A 6,834-nucleotide genomic window follows, 5' to 3' on the forward strand; every position below is an offset into this window, starting at 1 on the left:
GTTGAATTCATCCAAGAAGTCTCATCACGATCCAACGATCGGTTCGGCCTTGATTGTGAAGTTTGACCAATTTGGTCTACGGGGCCCACAACCTCCGATTTTCGATCCAAACATTCTTATATGTCCAACAAGGTCTAATTAACAAGTTCTAAGAGCTTGATCTCAATCGAGCGGTTGGATCACTTTAGATCGCACGATTGTACAGTGATCCAAACATTCCTAGAATCATTGATTTAATTATCCGGGACTCTGATTCTCGATCAACCAGTTCCTACACAGTCCTAGAGGTATGTGGAACAAAATATTTGAAATTGGGACTGATTGAATGGTCCAAACCTATCGAAACCGAGTATCCTTTCGACTTATAATAAGCGAAATATCCTTTCGACTGTCAAATAATAACTAGCTCAATGGGCTGCCACACAATGGCCCACGCGCCGCTAGCCGTTGCTGGCAGAGGTGGGTGTCTTGAGAGATTTTCCAACCACGGAAAATATCCAAACCACTAGCCAAAACCTATGCCAATAGATTCATACCAACTAGGGAATCGACTTTTGTTCTTGGACCACGGCCAAAAACTAGACAGAGCTAGCTGAATCGAAACCGAAACCGTCATCGAAAGTGGGTATATTGAACGATCGATAAATCCTCAAAATCAATTCAAGGTATCAGCATAGACAGCTAAAGCTAGTGGAGGGGATGAAGATGTATACCTGGATCGAAGAAAACAGCTGCTGGAATCTCCGAAAATGGCTTCAAAAATTTGCCCAGTTTTCAAGTCATTATCTTCAGCGCTACGTTGGTTTTCTATCGGAGAAAATGGGTAGGTCAAGTAAAGGAGAGATAGACGATTCTTTTGGAACAAGAATTAACGAATTTAGTCACCAAACAAAGATGAAATTACAGTCTGAAATAGCAGCATCGCATGGAAAGGAGAGAGAGAGAGAGAGGGAGAAAGAGAGGGAGACAGAAAATAGTCGAGGAGACGTGTCGTGAGAGATAGAAGCTAGTGATCATACATTACGATTGTGCCACTGCACTTCCGTAGATCATAACTTCTTCGTTTTAACTTTGAATTGAACTTGCCACTTGTCTACGAACTCGTATCATCGAGCTCTACACAATGGTGACACTCAATTCCCCAAAATCCTTCCCGAACAAAAAGTGACTAAAGTACCCCTATGCCCAAGGGCAAAAATATAATTTCACAGTAAGTAATTAATTGAACAGTCATTTTTGGGACGGAGTGTTGCAGTTTTAGGAAGCCTTAATATGGTTCTAGTGATCCTTAATAATATGGCTCTGGTAAGCCATGTTATGGTTTTGGTAGGCCTTAAGTCATTTGTGGTGAGCCCTAATACCTTTTTGGTGATCCTTAATATCATTTTTGTGACCCTTAATACAGTTATGGCAAGTCTTAATATGGTTTTGATGAGTCGTAGTTTGGTTCTATTGAATCTTAATATGTTTCAAGTGAACAAAAATTTCTAAACTAATTATATACAACAGATGGACTAAGGGAAGTCTAATCGATCATGGTAAACAGATTCGTTCAAAGATACTATCTCATCTTCTGGAACACATCTCCCCAAGTAAGGTTTAAGTCATTGGCCATTAACCTTAAAAATATTTCCATTCTTGGGATCCTCAACTTCAACAGTCCCATATGGGAAAACTCTTTTAACAATGAAAGGCCCTATCCATTTAGTTCTTAATTTTCCAGGAAACAAATGAAGTCTAGAATTATACAAAAGAACAAGTTGAGAAGGCTCAAAATTTTTCCTCAAAATATTTTTCTCATGAAAAACTTTAGTACGTTCTTTGTAAATTCGTGAGTTCTCATATGCATCATTCCTGACTTCCTCAAGTTCATTCAATTGGAGTTTTCTCAAGGTACCTGCATCTCCAAGACTAAAGTTAAACAATTTGATAGCCCAATATGCTTTATGTTCTAATTCAACAGGTAAATGACAAGGTTTACCATAAACTAGCCTATAGGGAGACATACCAAGAGGTGATTTGTATGCAGTATGGTATGCCCACAAAGCATCAGTTAGTCTCAATGACCAATCCTTCCGGGTTGGATTCACCGTCTTTTCCAAAATTTGCTTGATTTTCCTGTTTGCAAGTTCTGCTTGGCCATTTGTCTGTGGATGGTATGGAGTGGAAATCTTATGGGTTATCCCATATTTTTTTCATCAAAGCTTCAAATGGTCGGTTGCAAAAATGTGATCCTCCATCACTGATGATCGCTCTAGGAGTACCAAACCTGGATAATACATTTTCTTTCAAAAATTTCAAAACAGTTTTATGATCATTCTTCCGACATGGTATGGCCTCAATCCATTTTGAAACATAATCCACAGCAACAAGGATATATAACTAACCAAAAGATGGAGGAAAAGGACCCATAAAATCAATGCCCCAACAGTCAAAAATTTCAATAATTAAAATTGGGTTAAGAGGCATCATATTACGTCGAGTAATTTTGCCCAACTTTTGACAACTTGGACAAGTCTTGCAAAATTCATACACATCTTTGAAAAGTTTAGGTCAATAAAAACCACATTGAAGAATTTTGAACGAAGTCTTTTTGGAAGAAAAGTGACCTCCACAAGCCTCAGAATGACAAAAAGATATGACACTAAATATTTCATCATCAGGAACACATCTACGGATTACCTGGTCGGGACAATATTTGAAGAGATACGGGTCATCCCAAAAGAATTTTCTCCCCTCAACCATAAATTTCTTTTTCTCTTGCGAGGTCCAATGAGGTGGGATAAGACCTGTAGCAAGAAAATTCACAATGTTAGCAAACCATGGTAACTTAGAAACACCAAAAAATTGTTCATCAGGAAATGAATCTTTTATAGGCAAATATTCAGAAGGCTCCTCAAAAGAATCGTAGAAAGATGGTCTACAACAACATTCTCCACTCATTTCTTGTCCTTGATTGTAAGATCAAATTCTTGGAGAAGCAAAATCCATCTAATCAATCGTGATTTGGCTCCCTTCTTTGTCAATAAATACTTCAAGGCCGAATGATCTATAAAAACAACAATTTGTGAGCCCAAAATGTATGACCTAAACTTTTCCGGTGCAAAAACTACAGCAAGCAATTCTTTTTCAGTTGTAGTGTAATTTTTCTGTGCACTATTCAAAGTTTTGCTTGCGTAGCAGATAACAACAGGCTTCTTGTCTTTTCTTTGGCCTAGCACTGCCCCAATAGCACCATCACTAGCATCACACATTATTTCAAATGGCATAGACCAATCTGGGGGCTGCATTACAGGAGTTGATGTTAGCATTTTAATCAATTTCTCAAATGCTTCTTGACATGCATAATTCCAATCAAATTTAGCATCTTTTTCCAAGAGATTATTCAATGGCCTTGCAATTGCACTAAAATTTGTTATGAATCTCCGCTAGAAACTTGCATGTCCTAAAAAAGATCTAATTTCTTTAACAGTTTTAGGAATAGGTAAATTAGCAATTAAATCAATTTTTGACTTATCCACTTCAATTCCTTTGTGAGAAACAATGTGTCCAAGTACTATGCCAGATGTGACCATGAATTGGCATTTCTCCCAGTTAAGCACCAAAATTTTCTCTTTACACTTGATAAGAACATTCTCCAAGTTAGATAAACAATCAGAAAATGAATCACCAAACACAGTAATATCATCCATGAAAACTTCTAAATATTTTTCTACCATGTCACTAAATATGCTTATCATGCAACGTTGGAATGTGGCTGGTGCATTGCAAAGACCAAAAAGCATTTTTCTAAAAGCGAAAGTTCCAAATGGGCAAGTAAAAGTTGTTTTTTCTTGATCTTCTAATGAAATCTCAATTTGATAATATCCTGAATAACCATCTAAAAAACAATAATACATATGCCCTGCAACTCTTTCCAAAATTTGGTCAAGAAATGGTAAAGGAAAATGATCCTTTCTTGTGACTGAGTTCAATTTACGATAATTAATACACATTCTCCATTCAGTAGTGACCCTAGTTGGTACCATTTCTCCATTATCATTTTCAACTACTGTGACTCCTGATTTTTTAGGAACAACGTGAGTAGGACTCACCCATTTGCTATCAGAAATTGGATATATGATACCTGCATCCCAAAGTTTAAGTACTTCTTTTTGCACAACTTCTTTCATTGTTGGGTTAAGTCTACGTTGAGCCTGCCTAACTGGTTTAGCATCTTCTTCAAGAAAAATTTGGTGTGTGCAAACCAAAGGACTAATACCTTTAATATCAGATAAAGTCCATCAAATAGCAGTGCTATGATCTTTCAAAACTTTAAGTAACATATCTTCATGCAAAAGCTCTAGTTTAGAAGATATTACCACAGGATAGGTCTCATCTTCTCCCAGAAAAGCATATTTAAGTCAAGCAGGAAGAGGCTTCAATTCACACTTTGGGGCTTTTTCTTTGATGATTTTGTCTCATCACTCACAGTTGGCAGCTCCTCATATTTTGGTATCCAACCATTATGTTCTTGTACCTATGCAAAATCCAACAAAGAACAAAGATATTGTATTTCAAAATCTTGTGCAAAATTACAATCCCTATTTACTAAAGAAAATTGCAATGGATCAGAAGAAAAAAAAAAGAATTAAAGCAATTTTGAACAATTGTCTCGATCATGTAAACTTCTTTGTCGACATCTTCATTGTTTGCGGGTTGCTTGCATATGTTAAGTATGTTGAGCTCCAATGTCATGTTCCCAAATGATAGTTGCATAAGTCCATTCCTGCAATTTATATGAGCATTAAATGTAGCAAGAAATGGTCTTCCAAGAATAACAGGAATTTGAGAATTAGAATGCACAACTGGTTAAGTATCCAAAACTATAAAATCAACTGGAAAATAAAATTTGTCTACTTGAACCAGCACATCTTCCACCATACCTCTTGGGATTTTGACTAAACGGTCAGCCAATTGCAATGTTATTGAGGTGGGTTTTAATTCACCAAGACCCAATTGCTTATAAACCGAGTAAGGCAACAAATTAACACTAGCACCCAAATCCAATAAAGCTTGTTCAATGCTAAAATTCCCAATAATACAAGAAATTGTGGGACAACCTGGATCTTTGTACTTGGGTGGAGTATTAGTTTGAAGAATTGCACTTACATTTTCAGTTAAAAATGCGGTCTTATCAACATTGTGCTTTCTTTTTATAGTGCATTAATCCTTCAAAAATTTTGAATATGAAGGAATTTGTTTTATAGCATCCAAAAGAAGTATATTGATTTTCACTTGTTTAAAAACCTCCAAAATTTCAGGATTTTGATTTTTCTTTACAGCCTTAAGTGCTTGTGGGAATGGAGCCGGAAAAGGGCACTTAACAATTTCAGAATCATTATTTTCTTTTTCATTATTTTTGGATTTTTTTGAATTCTTTTTATTTTCAACTGTTACTAAATCATCTTTCCCAATTATTTTTCCACTACGAAGAGTGGTGATAGCCTTCACATATTCATGCTTATTTTCATTCAAAGAAGAAGAAGAAGGGGTAGTTACCTCTAACTGTGCATGTGGATTAGGTTGGACTTGAGAAGGAAATTTACCCTTTTCTTGAATTGACAGTGAAGAAGTGAGTTTGGAAAGAGTGCTCTTAATCTCACCAATATCTTGTGCATTCTTTTGATTTGTGGCAGTTTGGCTTTGTATGAATTGCTTCATAACATCTTCCAAATTTGATGATGATGATTGTCCTTCCACCTGTGGAGAATAATAAAAAGAATTAGATTTTTGTTGAGGCACATTATTATTAGTATTATTTCTCCAACTGAAATTTGGGTGGTTTCTCCATCCTGGATTATAAGTTTTAGAAAAAGTGGATGGTTTTTTAAATTGATTCACAAAGTTTGCTTGATCATGCAACATTTCTCTGAAAGCTGGAAGTGTTGGACACTCTTTTGTTACATGTCCCATGACCCAGCAAACTTCACAAATCTCAAAAATTTCTTGACTTGCAATTGAATTAACTTTTTGAGGCAATTTTGATTTTAGGGTTTCAACTTCCCTAGCCATTGTTGCCAATTGAGCTTTGAGACTATCTTCCTCCTTAAGGTGATAAATACCCCCGTTAGAAGGATTAATAGAAGATTTTGCCTTTTGGGAATTAGGCTCAAATGTGTTGGGAGTGCTCCAAATATGAGATTTCTCTGCAATTTCATCAAGAAAATCAAAAGCATCTTTAGGATCTTTATACATAAAATTTCCATCGAACATCGTCTCAATAAATTGTCAATCTTTAGGTGTTAAGCCATGATAAAAATGACTTACCACCCTCCATCTTTCAAAACCATGGTGAGGACATAACATTAACAAATCTTTAAATCTTTCCCAAGCTTGAGGTAAAGACTCAGTATCTTTTTGAGAAAATGTGGTCATCTGTCTTTTCAAAGAATTTGTCTTTTGAATTGGGAAAAATTTCTTGAAAAATTCAGTTTGCATTTCAAGCCATGTTCCAATTGTTCTTGGCCTTAGAGAATAAAGCCAAGTTTTCGCTTTATCTTTCAGTGAAAATGGAAATTTTTTTAACAAAACTGTATCAAGCCTACACCCTTGTGTTGGAAAAGTTCCACAAACTTCCTCAAACTCACACACATGTGAATATGGATTTTCAGATTCCATTCCATGAAAAGTTGGTAAAAGTTGTATCATGCCCGGTTTAAAATCAAAAGTTTGACCATTTAACGGAAAAATGATGCAAGATGGCACACTTGTACGAGCAGGATGCAAATAATCATGTAATGTCCTAACAAGTGGATTCTCATCATTATGAACACTATGATTCTCATCATTATG

At 35.9% G+C, this 6,834-nt stretch overlaps 1 non-coding gene across 1 annotated transcript; it reads left to right on the plus strand.

Moving 5' to 3' along the window:
* The first annotated feature begins 6,325 nt into the window (after window positions 1-6,325).
* On the plus strand, window positions 6,326-6,434 carry LOC117612975. Its single transcript, XR_004583639.1, has one exon. It is a non-coding gene; the product is annotated as a small nucleolar RNA R71 (small nucleolar RNA).
* Window positions 6,435-6,834: the final 400 nt, after the last annotated feature.

Source organism: Prunus dulcis, unplaced genomic scaffold, assembly GCF_902201215.1.
Source record: "Prunus dulcis unplaced genomic scaffold, ALMONDv2, whole genome shotgun sequence".
Classification (NCBI taxonomy): domain Eukaryota; kingdom Viridiplantae; phylum Streptophyta; class Magnoliopsida; order Rosales; family Rosaceae; genus Prunus; species Prunus dulcis.